General features: G+C 37.1%; 1 protein-coding gene across 6 annotated transcripts in view; it reads right to left on the bottom strand.

Moving 5' to 3' along the window:
* LOC131059911 (lipid phosphate phosphatase 2) overlaps positions 1–11402 on the bottom strand; it is a 95064-nt gene extending 83662 nt beyond the window's left edge. For 2 of the 6 annotated variants that reach the window (XM_057992973.2, XM_057992975.2), the window contains exon 1: positions 10916–11401. The gene's annotated coding sequence lies outside the window, so the exon portion shown is untranslated. Of the gene's footprint in view, positions 1–9969; positions 10430–10744; positions 10811–10915 lie in introns of all 6 variants that reach the window. The other 4 variants (XM_057992978.2, XM_057992977.2, XM_057992976.2 and 1 more) reach the window with 4 other exon arrangements.
* Between the last annotated feature and the right edge of the window lie 9049 nt (positions 11403–20451).

The following is a 20451-nucleotide window of genomic DNA, read 5'->3' as shown; positions in this document are numbered from 1 at the left end:
GAGTGAGTCCACTGTCATTCAGCTGGGCAACACTCAATAGATTGTGTCTGAGACCATCCACCCAATACACATTGCCGACACTGCTCTTTCCATTCAGAGAGATGGACCCTCTTCCTCTGACCATACATGGTGCATCATTACCAAAGCGAACCACACCACCATCATATTCTTCCAAAGATAGAAACTTGCTCCGGTCACCAGTTATATGATGAGAACAGCCACTGTCAATAATCCACTCATTGGAATTATCAAAGCGGGAGACGAGCCTTCTTGTCTGACACATATTCCTTTACTGCAACAAATACAATATCTTCATTCTCTTCATCTTCTGATTCCTCATCTGTGACACCTTCATCAACTGCAATAAAACAGTTTCTCCAATTTCCTCCTTTGAATTTCTTGAACCTCTCCGGTTTGTCCTTGCTATCACCATTAGGACAGTTTATAGCAATATGTCCTATTCGATTACAAGAAAAGCATTTTAAAGGGAGCTTACCTCTGTATTTACCGGTTCCTTTAGGAATTTTCCTGGCAAGAAGAGCTTCAAATTCCACCAGGATCTCCTCATCATCCATTTCTCTGCTCTGTCTTGGTTCACCACTGGTGCTTGCTTCTTTTCCTTTTCTGGATGGTACAGCAAAAGCTCTAAAAGTTGATTTAGTCTTTTGAACACTGCCATCAAAACTATTTAGCTCATAGGCTGTCAACTTTGCAATGATGGAGTCTAGGGATAACTTAGTCTTGTCTATTGATCTCAACTCCTGAATAGCAGCAACCCTTATTGCATAGACCGGTAATAAGGATCTCAAAACTTTGCTTACCACAGTGGAATCTTCCATTTTACCACCTGCACTCTTGATATCTTCAACAACAGTTTTGATCCTTATTCCATTCCATACTGTTGAATGGTCTCACCTTCAACCATCCGCATGTCTTCAAACTTCCCTCTAAGGCTTTCTTCTTTAGCTTGTTTTACATGCTCATCACCGCCATAGATATTCTCAAGAGTGTCCCATACTTCTTTGGGATTATCTTTATCCTGGACATCAATAAACTCAATTTCAGATAAGCTGCTGATTAAGGCTTCCATGACTTGCCCATTCTCCTATATTTCTCTCTTTTTATCATCGATGAGAGTACCAGTAGGAATAACAAAAACATTCTCAACATAGCTCCAGTGTTGAACACCCATGCTTCTGATGTAAATCTTCATTCTGTCCTTCCAAACTTTGAAGTTATCTCTGTTGAACTTTGGACCTTCTCTCTTCATCATTACAATAGGATCTTTCCCTCAAGCGGTTAAGCTTACAACACAGAGGACCTGGAGGACGCTCTAATACCAATTGATAACTCAATGATGAACAATAAGTACCAAACCGGTACTGAGAGGGGGGTGGGGGAGGGGCGGGGGGGTGAATCAATACAATCACAAATTCTTTTCACAAACCGGTTTGACTGCAAACACTGCAAATGTCTGACAGATAGTAACCCCAGTCTGAAACAGAGTGCAACCGGTAAAGCTAAGAATGACTATGACAAGCATTAACCGGTTAATCACTTAACTTTCCACTCAACTTAATAGTACACTTCCATTTCACCCTTATGCATGAATAGGTAATCTATCATCAGAAATATAATAATAGCTAGCTCAGCATGATTTAACTTCAGACACAAATCACTTAAATCATCACATGAAAAATACTACACACGACACAGATTTTTCACGTGGAAACCCAACTGGGAAAAACCAAGGTGGGGATGAATACCCACAAGCTGCTTTTGAACTCTTTAGAAGTCCACTCTGTTAGGAGCCTAGTCCGGTTAAAAACTGTTACAACAGGTTCTGCTAGGAACCGATCCTGTTAGGGATAACCCGGTTAAGGGTTAAACCCTGTTAGAGGTTACCTTGTTAGAGGATTTCAAGAACTCAATTAGTTTGAGTCACCCTGTTAAAGGATTTACAACAAGCTGATTAAAGCTACCCGGTTAAAGGATTTTCCAACTGTTTAAGTGGTTAAAGATCAACAGGTATTACAATGATCTGATAATAGCACTCAATGCCTAATGCAAATCCGCTTAAGTTCCTTCCTTCTGCACACACACAATGCAGGAATCAATCCTCTTATCTCATATGGTCTGGCAAGAATCACGTATCTCTGCACTTAGATACACACACACCATTTGCCAACAACCTCAGAAAGAAACACAAAATCGACCTTATAGGAAACAGATAGGTCGGTGGCATAAACCCTAAACCCTAAAACATTTAGATTAAGTAATTCAAACGATTCAATCCTGACCATTGAACACATTGCATTGAATCTCAAGACATTCTCCATCGTTCATTCTTCACCGCTTTCATGGCGGCTTGTAACCCATCACTCGTTCTCCACCGTTTACAGAGACTTCGCATATTCCCGAGGTAGATAGGATCAATCTTCTTCATGCAAGATCCTTCACGCGCTCAAGCTGACGTGGCAACACGATCGGATCTTCATTACAATGCTAACTCATCACACAATGTCATCGATTGAGTCACACAAGCTTGGAACACTTCAACCGGAAACCCTTAAGCTAAGACTACCAACCGGTTAGTCATATCATGTTAAGTCTTCATAGAGAACATTCCATATGCCGGTTCACATTTCATCATACCGGTTCTCTTGGACAAACATACCACTTCACCTATTGCTCAATATACCGGTTTATACCACTATACCGGTTCACTTTGCCAACTGTTTAGCTTCAATATACCTGTTCACTTCTTTGCACATATACCGATTCACTTTTCAGCATATTGTCGGTTCACTCTCCAACATATTGACATCAATGACAACATACAATATCATCATGTCTTCATGCCGGTTCACATATGCCAACAGCAATCACCAAAATAAACTAAAAACCTTAGACAGTTTTGGAAAATAAAAATTACCAAGAAAAAATTTCCAAAAAAGATTTGCTTGCTCTGATACAATATTACACAGGCAATTGGTAAAATAATTGAATGAATTAAAAGAATGATCAAACAATCATTTATAGAGTTACAAGATGGATCTTTTCATTATGAAACAATCAATAACAGAAACAAAATTAGAAACATCTAATATTTACAATAGAATACAAAATTGACCATTAATAATTAATAACTAAGATATTATTCTAATATGTTTGCTCTTGTGTGCCTCTTGGATGGTGTGACTAATGGAACTTCCTAGCTTAACTTGAATATCTATTGATTGGCTCCTAATTAAGCATTGTAAACTGCATTGCTTGAGTGTTGCATATAAATATGAAGAGATTCGTATGATTCTCGTTCATGAGATGATAGAAATATGTTGATATTGTGATACTTGCTCGGTGTGTATTGTACATTGCTCTATATAAGAATGTACTGTTACATGTGTGAAATGAAAGTATTGATTAGTGAAAGATACATGAATTATCATAATAGATCATTTGGGTCAATTACTTACGTCCCCAAATTGCATTGTTTATTGTATTCATACTAGAACCTGTGTGATTCATTGCCTTGTGGAATTGTGAAGAAGTTTATTCAAGATATCTACATCATGTATATCCTACATTTGTGATCCGTGGTTTCATGTTGACCCTACCTTGCTTAATGTGTGTAACTGAGTGTTGAAGAGAATTTTGCATCATAATAGTATTGTGTTGAGGTGGCCTAGTGCCTCCATTGTGTTGTCCTTGTTAAGTATGTGGGTATCATTTACTCATAGCCTGTGATACTTTCGTGATGAAAGTGAATGCATAACCCTTGTGTGGGCAACTTCAGCGTGGCTGAATGTTAGTCATCCTCTATATTAGTCAATGTGTAAAGTATCCTTGGCTTAGAGCCTAAATGTACCATGACTTGGCCTTGTTTTGAGAACATGTGATAAAGGTGATCCTATGTATCATATCCTTGTGATTGCAACCTTCCTCGTGAATGTGTTTCTCTAAGTGAGCCTAATCCTTGTATTAAGTGTATTTCATGTGGATGTGGTAGTATACCCTTGCATATGTCTCCTTACATAATGAAGTGATTGTGTTGCATCAAAATGGAAAATGTCTGCAAGTTGAGTACAAAGTTGCATGTTTTGATGCTTAAATGTTGTATAGTATTGTAGTTGCAGACGACTCGCTTGTGTGATGTGCTTGGGTGCGTTCTTTAATGCACCTGGGATGTTGTATCCCTGGGTATCGTGTAGCAATTACTCCCTCAGATGTGGCTGATGTTGGTCACTCAGTTATGTGAATGTGTTTCATATTTAATGATTTATTTCAGTTTTGATGAAATGTCCCACCCGTTGTAAGGGCTAGCATTGTATTTTGAATTTTCTTATGACTGGTCTAGTCCCCAAACTCCTTCATCTATCCATTTTGTGGCCCTTGGTCACACTTGATTTATTGTTGAAAACACATGCATTTTATGATTTAGTGTTGAATTTGATAATTCTCCCTCTTGGCTTTTCTTTTAAACCTTATGGTGGTTATTCCAAATATTAGAAATTGTTGGCCCTATTTCACGTTAAGTGTTGTTCTCTATCATGTTCATTATGAATCCCTGATAAAATGTGCAAGGGAGTATATCACAGAGAATGTACTAAACATGAGTTTTGATTAATTAGAGTAATTGTTAGATTAAAATGGCTTACTTGGTGAAATTATAGGAAATTCTTCAGATGTGCTTAAAGTTTTATCAGGTGCATAGCAAATAGTGTGATATTGCATAGTGTTGCATTAGTTAAAATTAGGTTTAATTCCCTTTGAAATTGTTTCTTGTCTTCGTCCTTATGTGCGAATCCCCTGGACTGAAATTTGTTTCTAGAAGTAGAAGCCTCCATGTCAAGCCTTTTTGATGGCCTCCTGTAAAGTAGGTGGATTGGGAGCCTTAATCCAACGTCTCAATGGATCTATCAACTAATGCCTAAAAAGAACCATGAGTCTTCTCTCTGAAATATCAGTGACTAACATTGCAAGCCTCTAAAAATCTTCAATATGCGTATCCACTGAACCCCGTTGCTTCAACTATGCCAACTCTTTGAAATGTAACTCCAAATCTTTCTTATCAAATCTGTCAATTAACCTCTCTGTAATATCTACATAAGAACTAATCCTATCATGTCCCACGGTGATTATCTCATGATGCCACCACTCATGTACAATACCATCAAGATGTATCATTGCATACTTAATGGCCTCTTCTTCTAGCATAGGGGTGAGTTGGAAATAGGTGTCTAACTTCTGAACCCAAGCTCTAGCTGAAGTCTTCCGTGAACCATCGTAATAAGCAAAAAGTCAATTTTCCCACCACATTCCACAAATCATAGTTTTGTGCTCTATCATCAATGCAGGGTCTATGCTTCATTCTAGCATCAATATAGTCCCTCATGATTTAGCAACCTAGAGCTCAGGACCTCCACTCTTCCAATCAGGTCTGAACTGATCCTACAAACCAGTGATCTGAGGCTCATTATCAACTGGTGTTGGTAGCCTAAGTGGAAAGGTAGGCATAAGAGGCCTTGAGTTGATGCTTCTAGTTTGCTGATTTGGATTTCCACCATGAATTGAGTTTTCTCCTTGGCCATTGTCACCTCCATTATTGCCTCCATTGTTACCTCCATTATTGGCACCAATATTTATGTCCATTAATCGAGCCATCTTTTTTGTTAGTAGATCCAAACGTTGATTATGTTGTTGTGCCCTTTGTTCTACCGCTTGTTGCCCTCTCACCAAGGCATCCAACAAGTTTTTGGTATGTCTCTCTAAAGCCATTTCTTCTACAATTAAATTCGGAGAAGACCAGTTTCCACGATAATGCAACAGAAATGGTGATTGTTCCCAACTTGACGTGTCACTGTTTTCTCATATTATACCCTCAAGGATGGCAGGATACATTGCTCTGATACCACTGTAATATGCAGCCCTATTTGCCTTTGGTGTTTTTTTTTGTTTTTGATTGTGTTTTGCAAATGTTTGATAGAGAAGATAGAAGCAGAAATATATTGCAACAGATACAATTTTCTAACAACAAATAGAAATAGAATAGAATCAGCCATAACTGAAAGTACATTGCAGAAACAAAACTGTAGATACCCAGATGAGAAAAACTGATTACAATCATAAATATAACATGCCCATTTGTTGGTTATGTAAAATAATGGACTGCAGCAAGAATAACACTCAGAAATACTAATCGCTTAGCACAAAGACTCCCAACTTGATTGGCGTGAAGAAGATAGACAAATAATGCAGCAAACCATCCCCAAATCCTCAATGAAACACCTCCAACAGCAAACGCCCAGCTCCAAGGGTCTCATGTCCCTTCCTTGAGGAGTATGGCCTGTTCAAAGGGTACAACCAGCTATAGAGTAGTACGGCCCAACCTAGGAAGAGTATGGCCAAGGCAAAGAACACAAGCCACAACAAAATCCCTCTGCAATCTCCTTGAATTGGCCCTCTCATACAAAATAAGAAATGCCAAACTCAACAATGTCTGGAATCTGAAATGCAATGAACTCCACCATGTTTCCTAAATGAAAACACCAAAAGATTCTCCGAATTATGTCTCTCAATAAGATGGGGAATGTTGCCTACAAGGGGTTTCGTCCTCACAAACCAAATAAAAGCAATCTCCTCCGAAAGAAATGGCAATATCAAAATATCAAACTTAGCATCAAAAATGAGCTCCACAAAATTGCCTTTATAGCTCTCCCAAGAAATTTGCCTTTATGTTTCCTTTTCATTTAATAAAATCCATTTTTTATCTCCCAATGTCGCATCCAAATATAAATAGGCCCAATTCATTTAATATAGAACATCTTTCACTTATAACTAGCACCCTATACTCCGTTTATTTAATAAATTAAAATAACGATAAATTTAGATTAGTCAAATCTTTAAATTAACTGTCTTGTCCCTGGGTTGGGGGCCTAGCTTGATTGGTGATAACTTCTAGTAGCGAAGCATGAGGTCATGAGGTCTAGTCTCCTCCCAGCCCACGTGGTACCGGAGGACGTGTCGCGCCAGCGTCACCGATCACATTAAAAAATTTACCCAGCACACTGCAGTTTATAAGGGATGCTATACCCAATTCCTGCAGCCTAAAGAAAAAAAAGTCACGTCCGCGACTTGACGTACAACTGTCTTGCCCTGCATCAAATACATATTTCCTTTCACCGTGAATACCATTAATAGAAACAGGAACATCGTATGAATTTGGTCAATGCCGTTAAAGAATGACATGGATTAGTTAGCACGTGTTAAACAATAGCATATACGATCCATTAAGATAATGGATTAACCAAACAATTTGTTAAGAAAAACAAATAATTAAGTTGCAGCGGTTAAGAAGATGAGGAGATGCCACTCCTCAAGAAAGGACCCCACCCAAAAGCCACGTCTTCACCAAGTAAGGGGTATATGAAGAAGACACGGGGGTGGTAGAAGGGGAGGAAAAAAAGGATATGGCACTACGTTTGGAATGACATCAATCAGCAAGAAGAAGAAGAATACAAACAAGGTTACAATCATTCGCACAACAGTCTGAATTCTATGATAAGATATTAATTTACAGTGAAATGAAAATATACATTAGCAGACCCAAGGGAGCATAAAATAAATATATATAGAGATCGGAATTGCTATCTAAGACAAACACCCAACCGTAAATAATGTTAGAGATTATTCGATTAAGTTGTAATCTAACCAATACCTGGAATGCACAGTTTATTATCGTGTGACAGAGAATTAATTAAGAGAATAATCGGTGGCTAATAGATGTGAAAGGGTGCAAGGAAAGTGGCGATTATGAACAGCCAAGAGTCATGTCTTTTGCAACATGACTTTCATTGCCATTGAATAGTATATAAGACAATCATTCCAACTACAAGAAAGGGCAGCGATAAGTCTGGCTCTCAAACATTCAGTGAAATTGATTTATACTTGCAAGCAGCATACGGAAGGTATGTGGCATTACTTAATAATTTAAGCAATTCATTATTGAAGATCATAAGCTAATAATTAATGAGAAATAAAGTTAAGCTGTAATGTATTAGTAAAGCAGAATTATGTAAGAATTAATCACAATTTATAATTCAGAATAGAAGCAGAATTTTATAAGGATTGATAAGAGTTATTATATATATAATAAAAACAGAAGTAATAACAATAACGTTAATATAGCAAACTATATTAATTAGAGGAATATACATATACATTTATAAGTTGTTATATTCCATATGAGATGTTTGCACTTAAGAAGTGGTTCAATCTATTTCCTGCATCTTGTGAGAAAAGGTTTAGGTGTAATCCAATGGTGACAAGGGGCTCGCAAGTGATCATAAGGACCCTTGGAGTCATGGAACCAGATTGCACTCTCCATGCCAAACTCGCAAGATGTTGTGTGTATGGGTAATGGGCTTGAAGGGCAAGCAACATGGGCCACCAAGTCTAGCAAGGAGGTTAGAAGCAACCATTTCTTGGGCTTGGTAGACAACAGACCCGCGCAACCCCTCTCATGTCTTCTTTTTGGGTGCAGGTTGTCCTCACAAGACTACACTCATCTAACATCAGGTATGCCTTAATCCTATCTATGTCATTCATGTTGAAATAACGATTTGATTCAGATAATAAGAATAGTAATTGTCTCCTAATTAATCAATTTAAATCATATATGTATTGAAACAATTAAATTATTGATTCAGATAAAAAAATTAGTAATTGTCTCCTAATTAATCAATTTAAATCATATATGTATTGAAACTAATAAATTATTATTAAAGTGGCCTATATCTAGAAGGGGAGATTACCCAGCCGTAAATAATGATTTAAATTGATTAATTAGGAGACAATTACTATTCTTATTATTTGAATCAAATCGTTATTTCAATACTACAATGTAATTAATCTGTTTCAATACATTTATAATCACCATAACAAAAAAAGAAATAAAGAGATTAAGAATAAGAAACAACTCAAAAAGCTTTTTTTCCATGACCACCATAACTATCTTATCAATGGAACAACAAAAAGCAACAAAGAAAGCAACTCAAGAAGTTGTATCCAGGCCACAAGCTCTGTGAGTCAACTCCTATTAAATTGGACACCTATTTGCCTCCCAGACTCCCAGCATATGTTGCTTCTTTAAGTTTTAGAGCATAGGTGCATGCTTTGTTTAAGCAGTAGGACGGATTAGCTTTGCTGCTGCCTATCATTTATATTCAGAACATCTAAGGGCATGCATACAAGCAACTCCCATGAGACCTTCAAAATTTCAGCCAATATGGCTGCATACTGCCGTATCACTTGTCTTTTCCCTTTATCTAAATTGAGAACCCTCACAGGCGGGGCAATCAAAGAAAAAATTCTTATGTCTTATAACCTTGCAAGAGAGGTCACAAGTTCAAATCCCACAAGGGGTAGGGTATGTACACCTCGTTTGTAGCACAGTTAGGTGCCTCCCACAAGGAATACGAGGTAGTCCCATATTGCTCTAACTGATCTATAGACCCTCTTATAACCTTGCAAGAGAGGTCACAAGTTCAAATCCCACGAGGGGTAGGGTATGTACGCCTCATTTGTAGCACAGTTAGGTGCCTCCCACAAGGAGTACCAGGTAGTCCCATATTGCTCTAACCCATCTGTAGACCCATATACAGATTGCTGGCATCGTGGACTATCAAAGCTCCTTTCCTTTCCTTTCCTTTCCTTTTGCTAGAAATTTCTCCAGCTGACAAAGCCCATCTATAGATCTAAAAGGAAACATTCTTAGGAAACATGCAGACAGCCAGTCATTCATTACTTTAATTATTTGGAGAATCTCTGCTATACTAAATGACATATAACTAGTAGAATTCCACAAAATGTATAGGAATGTCTATTATAATAAAGATTCAAAATGCTTCTGCTCCTTTTTTAAGAACAAATGCATATAATGCTAAACAAAATAGAGTGAAAGCTACATACCGTGAACAACAGAATTACATGGAAAATCTTCCACTACAAAAGCTAGAAAAGATAACATCTGAGCCAGTCATAAGATTAAAAGAGCCTATATCCTTCCAAAAACAATAACTCCTGGCAGAGGCGCCTGCTAAGATGGCAATCATGCAGTAAGCAAGTCATTGTTAATCAGCATAACCTGATCTATTCGAAAAATATTCAAGTCTCCCACCAGAGGAAAGAATGATGCTTCATTAAAGTTTGTGTTCCATCCTTTTCTCCAAAAAAATTGAATAGCAGGCAGCCTTGTCTTACACTGCAGCCCTTCGTAACAGCCTCTCGTAATCCATTGTAAGTGCTTTTCCGTTCATATTTTCGTGGATGATAATTTTACTTATTTCTGAGTAGATGGTTAGCAACACTCATGTCATTCCCAGCTGCATGCTTTTAGAAGCATGACGGCTCCTTAAGCAACCTCATAAAACTGCTAAAATCCACATACCCACCTTAGAATATAATAAAAAAGGTACAGCACGCCTGATGCATAACTACCCAGGGCACCCAACAACAATAAATAAGGTGGATTCCTAAAATATAGAGTCCTAAACATGCAACTGGCATACATTATTTAGTAAATGTGCCCACATATTCCTGGCACTGATGCAGACCTAAATTAAGTATCAATTACCTTTACAGTTAATTGCATACATAATTCATAGAGAATAACAAGGTGTCTAACAACAAAACGAATAGATGCTAGAGAAAAACGACAGATTAGCAAATTGAAAAGAAAATTTACATGAAAATCTTCGAGGACGGGCCTCCAGAGTATCAGAGGCACCCAAATGCTCTTCTTAGCAATTGGCTATCCCAACACAGACTAAATTCAGGACTTAACAAACTGTAATAAATACACCCAAAAATCTCTTAAAAAGGAACCAATATGGCACGAATGTGAAAATGGTTATACCTTTTCCAACACTGATCCAAATCGAAGCCTTCTGCTTTATCAAAAAAGAGATTCTCAGGAAACTTTAAGACAATTCTTGGTCCTACAAATGCGCATCCACCCAGAGATAATGTCTAAAAGGGTACAGTTGAATATGTTGATTTCAACATCAGACGGACTATGCTCCAAACCATGAAAGTGAACTTTGGGAGGATACAGCAACCTTGTCAGGACCAACGATTTGACAGGAATTACGATATTCAGATATCCTCGAAATCAATTAATAGGGGTGAAATTACAAATGGGCGTGCTTCACATTGAATTCAAAGAAGTGGGTCTGTATTGATTGGTGTCGAAGACCGTGTTGAGGTCATCTTGAGGATGTTATTCTTCTTTTATTTCTTTTGTTTTGTGATATTGTATACAAAAATCAGCGTGCGCCTAGGTAAGGCATGACCTGCAATAGGTTGTTACCGTCAAGCAACGGGAACTGTACTATCTTCCTTCCAGAAACAAATTTTTTTGTCCTTTCTCGCAAGCTCTATTTTTGAATCACTGATTTAAATGTTTGTTCGTTTTTACTTGTGTTAGGTAATATTTTCAGGCTAAAGATTCTCTATTTTTTTTAATCAAAGAGAGGTTGAATATTCAAAGCTTTTAAAATTGGTGTCTTTCTAATATGATAGTTTCATATATTGTGTCTCTTAGATCTAAAAACAAATTGTGCTGGTATTGAATTATAAAAGAATTACAATCCCAATGTTTATAATTATTTTTATAAAGTTTTTTTATTTAAAATTGAAAAATGTGAAGTTATTTTTTTTTGTGTAGTTTAATTATAATGACATTAAACATCATAAAATCAGTAGAGCTTTGGAATTATATTCTTATTATAGTAAGTCGTTATAGATTGTATTAGACTATTAATAGTATTATAACTTCTTTTTTTGGCAACTTGATATTGCTTATCTCTACGTAAACTTTCTTGCTCTAATTCAATATAAAAAAATTGAGAGTGTTTTTTATTAATAAAGCAGTGAGAACAAGGGCACTGACCCTTTACATAGCAAAACTATTAAAAATCATAGTGTAGAAACAGCACTATAACAGCAATTAACAACAAATATCAGCAAAAAGGAACCAAGTCTTTAGAAATCAGAAAAAACATCAGATGACAAAAAACAAACTACAGGGGTGCCTTGCGCACCCCAATGGCATCCATGGCATTGTTTCATTCATTGGATAGGAACTTGTAGAGGTCCCTAGCCTCCTGCTTGTCCTCTTCAGTGTCCACAGAACGTTCCCTCGGCAAAGAGAGGGTGAGCGCGGAGCTGTGTAATACCTGCACATGGAATTTGTTAAGGCTCGCAATTTGGGCTTCCCAAGCCTCCATCTTGTTCTTGAGTCGATTGACATCATCCTTGATAGACTGCAAATCAAGCACAAGGCCGAGGTTTTCAATCCTCTACATGATGTCCAACACATATGTGCTCAGCTTTTCCATTTGTTGAAGAGTAGGGACACCCTAGGGGTTCTCAGCAGCCATGTCGTCCGTAGTCTCTTCGGTCTCTTTGGGCACACCACTAGCAAGGGAGTTATCACTATCATTATCCAGGCCCATCAGGGGGATAGATTGCATCACCTGTTCAGCCATTTTTAACTATGGGTCCAAGTTACTAGAGTCCAGGGCTTTGCTATCGAAAATTTCCATGCCCATAAGACCCTCAATGCTCGTGTTCATAGGGGTTGTATCCTTAACATCAATGGGGTCCTGGGTTTGCATTTCAGAATTACCCATGTCAACGGCACCAACAGTGGTTGGAACCATGGGGTCCCTAGTCATATTCACATCCACAGCATCCCCATTAGGGGCCCCCATAGTGGTATTAGGGTCCTCTTCCTCCTTGTCCCCAATGGGGTCCTCCTCAGAATCCAGATTCTCGATCATCGGGGTCTTCTTTTTTATATATACTAGCATACCTATATTTTTAAAAATCTAAGTAAGATACGCCAAGAGATATCAAATTATGAAAAAAAATATATATTAATAAATAATAATAGAGATTTTGTTAGTAACGAGTCTGAATTGAAATGGTTGAATATATCATTTAGAGTATTTGAAAGAAATTTTAGAATGTAATGCACAACACAGATGAACAAAATCCATACAGCAGTGATTGTAAATAAAAATATAATAAATCTAAATCATATCTAAAGGAATAATATAAGTTGAATGTATAATTGAAAAACATGTGTAAAGTTTCATTTTATTATAACAAAAAAAAGCAATGCAAGGTCCAAGTTAGTAATTATTATATGGTGGAAAATCATACATTTATTAATGATAATTTATATGATTATTTTTAATTAATTAAATTAATTAATTATGTACATTATCAATATTACATCTATTTGGTAGAGTTGGCTTCCAAAAAAAATGAGGTTTTGGAAAACTCCCTAATATGGCATGATTGGCTATTACTCCTTTGCTATGATGGTTAACTCTTTTGCTACAATGTGTAATTCTACAATCTGCTAAAAGTGAATTCGTTTCTTACAAAATATTGAATGTGTTGGTATAAATAATTATTCATCTTGGATATTATTACACCTTACTTAAGTTTTACTTAAGATAATGCATTTCATAGTAGTTTGGGTATGAGACACTTGGATGTTTGTGTCACATTGGGATAGTGTGTGTAGGAGAATTTCCACCTTTTATGGTGTTGATCTTGTTGTTACACTCCACCTTCGGTGGGTGATCCACGTCATGTGGAATATTTTATTGTTTCTTCTACCTACCACACCTATTTCATACCTACCCTTGTTTCTTATTGAGCCACATGTCATGTTTGTGTGCTCACATATCCATATAGCCTTGCCTATATAAGCAAGTTCATCTACATTGTTTGTACGAGCAATCATTGAACGATTGATTGATGATCCAATTGATCACATTTTGCATCTTGATAGAATATAGTTTATTCCTATCATCTATTTTGTTCTCTCTTATTTGTGCTTTCCATTGCCTCTAGATCTTGGCAAAATATCACAAAATGCAATGTAATAATGCAAGAATGAATGTTATATTGAGATTGTAGATGCAATCGAGTTAAAAACAAATGTAAGATATACATAGAAAATTACCTTTGTCTACTACATCTCTGTTTATATGGCCGTTTGCTCTACTACAATGTGTAATTCTACAATTTTGTGAAAGAGAATTTGCTTTCTACAAAATATTGAATTTAATGTATGAATGCAATGAATGGATGTTATATAGAGAATTGAAGATGAGAGTATATTTAGAAAGTTGCAACTTTAAAATTTGTTCATTTATTTTAATTTTTTAAATATAAAAAACTGGAAATTTTTATACAAAGTTGCAACTATAATTTTCAAAGATGGAAACATTCATAAATTGAAAATAAAAAGATGGAAAGATGCAACTATTATTTTTAGAGATGGGAACTTTTATAAATTGAAAATAAAAAGTTGCAACTATTAAATTCATTCATTTATTTTTATAAAATAGAAAGTTCCAACTTTTAAATTCATTCAATTATTTTAATTTTGAAAAATAGAAAGATGTAGAAAGTTGAAAATATTAAAAGTATCCATTTAATTTAATTTATTTTTTATTTTAAAACTTTCAACTATTTACTTTAGGATTATTTTAAAAGTTGCAACTGTGTCAATCACTTTCTATTTCGTTCATTCGTTCATTTTAAATTTTTTTTAAATAGAAATAGCAACTATTAGAAAGTAGTTAATATATTTTTTATTTAAAATTTTGCAACATATACTTTTGCTTCTAGTTAACAGTAATATTAATAAGGAAATCTTTCAAATTTAATAAAATAAATGCCTAAATTAGTGCAAGCTAACTCGAGTAAGTATAAGTTGATTGGACCATGCACTATGTATTGGATTGTTAAAGTTTTTTAATTCAGTTTCATATAAGTTATTTAATTTAATTCTTTTAAATTATTTAATTTAATTTAAGTTATTTAATTTAATTTAAGTTATTTAATTTTTTTGTTAAATTACTTAATTTTTTAATTGTTAAATAATTTTTAAATTTTAATTTGCTTATTTTTTCTCTTAATCAGTTAATAATTGCTAATTTACTAATAATAAATGTCAAAATCTTTGATTTCCGATACCAGGATGATGTTATTCGTAATTTCCCTACCCAGAGTAAATCCATTCTGATTTTCAGATACTAGCTTTGGTAGCAATACCTTCAATCTTTTAGCCATTGCCTTAGATATTATTTTGTAGATGGTGTTGCATAATGATATTGGGCGATAATTAGATATGGTGTCACAATCCTGGTTTTTGGGAATAAGACATATAATGGTGTGGTTAATCTCTTTCACAAACTTAAGCTTTTTCCGAAATTCTACAACCACATTCCAGATATCCTTTCCCATGAAATCCAACATTTTTGAAAAAGCTCTGCCATAATGCCATCGGGTCCAAGCGCCTTATGTGGATGAAGTGAGAATGTGGCCTTTTTAATTTCCTCCAGAGAATAAGGAGCAAGGAGCATGTCGCAATCAGAGCAGGAGATCAGGGGGTTAATGACTTCCTCAACAATTGGAATTGCACCTGTATTTTCTTCCATAGTGCTACCTAATATTTCCTCAAAGTAATTAAGAGCAATTCGCTCCATATCAATATCTGAAGTTTTTAAAATCCCATTCTCATCCTTAATTGAGCATATCTTATTATTGATCCTTCTAGCTTTAGACGAAGCATGAAAAAAATTGGTATTGAGATCCCCCTCAGCAATCCAAAGTTCCCTGGATTTATCTTTCCAATATAGTTCCCCCCTCTTCAAAATTTCCAAATATTGTGCTTTAAGTGTTTTCTCTAATTCGAACTCCACATTGGTCATGCCAAATCGCATTACCTGATTACTGACCTCTTCTAGTTTTTCCTCGATTCTACCTTTCTCAGCAAAAACATTTTTTAATGAGTTCTTGTTCCAATCCTTAATTTTGTTTTTCAAGGACTAAATTCTTTTGATAAACTTAAAGCTAGGGGAGCCAGAGTATGTGTTGCCTTCCTGCCACCAGTTTTTTAGATTGTCAAGGAATTTCTCATCCCTCCACCACATGCTTAAGAATTTGAAGTAGTTCTTATGATTTCAAGTGTTATGAGCAATGGATAATGACAGTGGTAGATGATCTGAACCAATTTGAGGCACAATTTCAGTTTCTAGAGAGTAGTTTCCATTTATCCACCATTCCCCCACCAGGAAGCGGTCCAGTCTTTCTGATATATTGGCAAAGTTTAGTCTTCTATTAGTCCAAGTGAATCTTCCATTCTTCTATATGATATCAACCAGTTTGCAATTAGATACAAATTCTCAAAAATCATCCATCACTTTTGAGGGCTTCCAGAGACCACCCATCTTCTCATCAATGTCCAAAAGAGCATTGAAATCACCAGCAACAATGACCTTACCACAATCCAACTAACTAGCTTGATTGAAGACCTCATTCCAAACTTTTAGTTTTTCCTCAGTCTTAATGAGTCCATAAATGTTAAAAAATGGATAGGAGATATTGGATTGCTTGCAGACAATGATGGACACCATCTAGTGATCAAATGATGCAATGGGATGCATATTTATTTTGGAGGGGTTCCGCATGATTCCCAAGCCCCTAGCCAAGCCTATGGCATCTTGAAAGATTCCTTCCCACTTATAACAATATTTGATGAGCTCGACCACCTCTTCCTTACTTAGCTTTGTTTCTTGTAGAATATAAACCTCTGAATCAAGCTTGGCCAAAGTTCTTTTGACCAGGCATTTTTTGTCAGGAGACGAGAGGGCCCTGATATTCCATGAAGTAAGCCTCATCTTCCCCCAAGGGAGGGCTTACCTCCCTTGACAGGATTCAATAATTTCATCATACTAACAATGCCCTTCTCATTTGCCCTCTACTCCCTAACCGTTTTGTGACTTTTCCTCCCTCTTGTGCCTTTTTCTCTTCCAAGGATGATATTTGCAGATAAGCTGATGAATCTTGGATCCACGGTATTCAAACCATCACCATCACTAACCAGCTTAGATGTATCTAAATCCAACTCCTGCAAAACCTCCTCCGCTGCGGGATCTTCAATTGGATACACCATTGTGTCATTACTTGGGATGAGGTTACCATCCAATGGGATGTCTTGAGTGGGAATCTTTGAGCTTATATCTTGGTTAGCACCACTTTTGATGGATTTAGGGCCTTCTAAAAGCAGGGTTTCAGGTTCCCAAATTTTCTCTTTAGCCCTCCATACCTGTTTTGATTTTTTGTGTGGGCGCTTAAAGGCCTTTCTTACAAATAATCTGCATTTGTCGGTATTGTGAAATTTACTTCCACATCGAGAGAAAACACCAATTTCTTTTTCAATTTCTATGTGTTGTTTCCAACCACCATCCGCAGTGAGTAGCATAACCAAAGAGGGTATTGTCTTTATGGCTGCTACTTTGAGTCTAGCGTATGTGTATAAATCTCCCTCTATGATCTCTTCGTCAATTTCCAATAAAGTACCAAGGGATCTTTCGATCATTTCCAAACACGCCTCGCTCCAATATTCTATCAGAAGGTTGTATAATCGGATCCATACTCGTTTATCATAAACTACTAGCGATGTGGGTTCAAAGTTCGAAGCCCAGGGCTGAATATATAGAGGGTGCTCGTCCAAGAACCAGTTTTGAAGGCTAATGATCTGATCTCTATCATCTTCATTGGGAAATACGACAATGAAGAAGCCCTTGGGAAGGAATTTTATCATTATGTGCTTCCCCCAATGATTCACTAGCCGGGTGTGAATTTCTTTTCTTGATAATTTTGGCCCTATAATTTTTGCAATAATCGCATGTTGATCGAAGATCAATTTTTGTTGGTGTAAATAATTATTCATCTTGGATATTATTACACTTACTTAAGTTTACTTAGGATAATGCATTTCATAGTAGTTTGGATATGAGACACTTAGGTGTTTGTGCCACATTGGGATAGTGTGTGTAGGAGAAATTCCACCTCTTATGGTGTTGATCTTGTTATTACACTATCATATCCACTTATTGTGGAGTGATAATTCCACCTTCGGTGGGTGATCCACCGCATGTGGAATATTATATTATTTCTCCTACCTACCCACACCTATTTCCTACCTACCCTTGTTTCTCATTGAGCCACATGTCATGTTTGTGTGCTCATACATCCATATGGCCTTGCCTATATAAGCAAGCCTCTATTCATTGTATTGGTGATAATCTAGTTGATTGTTGATCATTTTCTATTGATGAGAATATAGTTTATTCTTGTCCTATATTGTGTCTCTATCTTGTACATTTCATTGACCTCTTGATCTTGGCAAAATCCAACATGGTATCAGAGCAATTGGGGCTTCATTGATTCGTCTTGAAGAGGCATTATTGCGACGTCAAGAGGCAGATCTGAGGAGCAGCATCTTTTGGAGGCGTCCTAGACCAGATCCGACCTCGCCATTGCGTCCAGAAGGCCATTTCCATGAATTTTGGTTATAAAGTTGGCCTATTTTGGTGAGAAAATTTTTTTCTCCAATTTTGCTTATATTGTACGGATTTTCGGAATATTATTATATTTTTCGGAAAATTTTATTTATTTTTCTGAAAATTTTTTTTTTCAAAATTTAGAAAGCAAAAAAAATCAGAAAAATATTTTGTCAAAAATCAAAAAAATTGAAAAAGCAAAAAAAAATAAAAAATAAAAAAATGATTTTTTGGGGGTCCGCAGACCCCCCACCGTGACCACGTACCTCGCAGGTCTGTGCACAGCGCCCGTACCCTGCAGGTCTGACGCCGCACGCAGTCGTCAGCGCCGCCGGCCGCCTTTCCTCGTTTTGACCACTGTAGCGCCGAAACCCGCACCCACCGTCGCCGTCCGTGCCCGCAACTCCGCCAGCGCCAACGATCCCCTCACCCGCCGGTTGCTACTCCCGCGCCGCCGCACCAGCAGCACCACTCGTACCCAGCGCCGCCCACTGCAGACCGAGACCCATCAGCATCCGCTCCTCCTGCCGGAATCTGCAGCACCGGTCCATGGCCCCGTCCTCTTCTCTGTCGCCGGCCATCCTTCCGCGTGCGGCCACCGACATAGAGTCGACCTTCAGCTCCGACACTTCTCCCGCTGGCGGTCAACCTAACACGGAGGACCACACCCGCCATGTGGCAGGCGGCCACTGGCCCGTGGATAAAACACATCCGTACGGACACCACATCATCGCGCCAGTCACCCTGCCACATCAGCATCTGTACAGTATGGATCACACAGTTAGCCTGCACAGTCATCCGTCCGTACGGTACGGACGCCCAGTCAGCAGAGGGTGAAGTTTTTGCGACGGTCATACGACCGTCAAATTTAATCGCGTGAATTGCTGACGTCAGCGCCACATCAGCAGGGTTTGAAAATTTTTGGACCCCCTCTCATTTGCATTTTTGATTTTGCAGTTCAACTTCAAATGGCCATAACTTGCTCATTTTTGCTCCTTTTTTGGTGCAATTTTTTTTGAAATGGGCTATAATTTCATGCTCTCCGCAGTGGTGAAAGAATTTTTTGATTTTGATGCACGGATTTTTTAGAAAATGCAGTTTTTGGTGACTGTCCCTGAGTAATCCCAGTTTTTGCAACTTCAGAGGCTTCGTTTGGGGTCATACGACCTCCTTTTTAGGTGCCATTTTTTTTGAAAGTGCGTATTTTTTTGTCTACTTTCACATGATGCTATCAGATTGATGTCATTGTAAGTAGAAATTGTACTTTCAGATTTAGGCCATTTTTGGCTCTCTTGGTACTTGTATGTTTGCTTGAATCTCAGTTAGATTCATTGCACTATTGATTGAAGTCTCTTGTATCTCATTTGAGAAGTTGTAAAATTTGCATCATAAGCCCACTTTGCCTTGTTTTGCAAGTGGCTCATTGTAATCGCACTAAGTATAAAGTGCCAAAATCATCACTTTAGGGGGGGTACTTTGATTGATTGAATTTGGGGGGTGTCTCTTATGCTCTTGTGCTTTTGTGCTCTTGTGTTCCTTCCTTTTTGCTGCTATGGGTTCTTCTAAGTTTCCTCTCTTAACTCCACATAATTATGCTACTTGAAAAATTGATGCATGGAGTAAACTTATGGAAAAAGGACTCACTCATTACATTGATGGAACTATTGTTGCTCCAGCTGATCCTAAGGCTGATCCAGTTGGTCACTTAGATTGGCTCACTAAAAATATCATGGCAATTTGTACCTTAAGAAAGTATGTATCAAAGGATCTCATTTTCCATATTGAGAAATGTACTCTAATCAAGGATGCTTGGCAAAAGTTTCAAGACTTGTATGGTCAAGTTGATGAGATTAGGGGATATCAAATTGATAGTGATCTCACCATGTTAGATCCCAAGAACTTTGATACTATACAAGATTATGTCACTAAGGCAAATGAGTTGAGGGCACAACTCAAAGATTGTGGCATTGATAAAAAGGATACTCAATTGATATTCAACTTGATAGGCAAGCTTCCA

The sequence above is a fragment of the Cryptomeria japonica genome, chromosome 1, assembly GCF_030272615.1.
Source record: "Cryptomeria japonica chromosome 1, Sugi_1.0, whole genome shotgun sequence".
In the NCBI taxonomy this organism is placed as follows: domain Eukaryota; kingdom Viridiplantae; phylum Streptophyta; class Pinopsida; order Cupressales; family Cupressaceae; genus Cryptomeria; species Cryptomeria japonica.
This window is presented reverse-complemented; position numbering and strand designations above follow the sequence as displayed.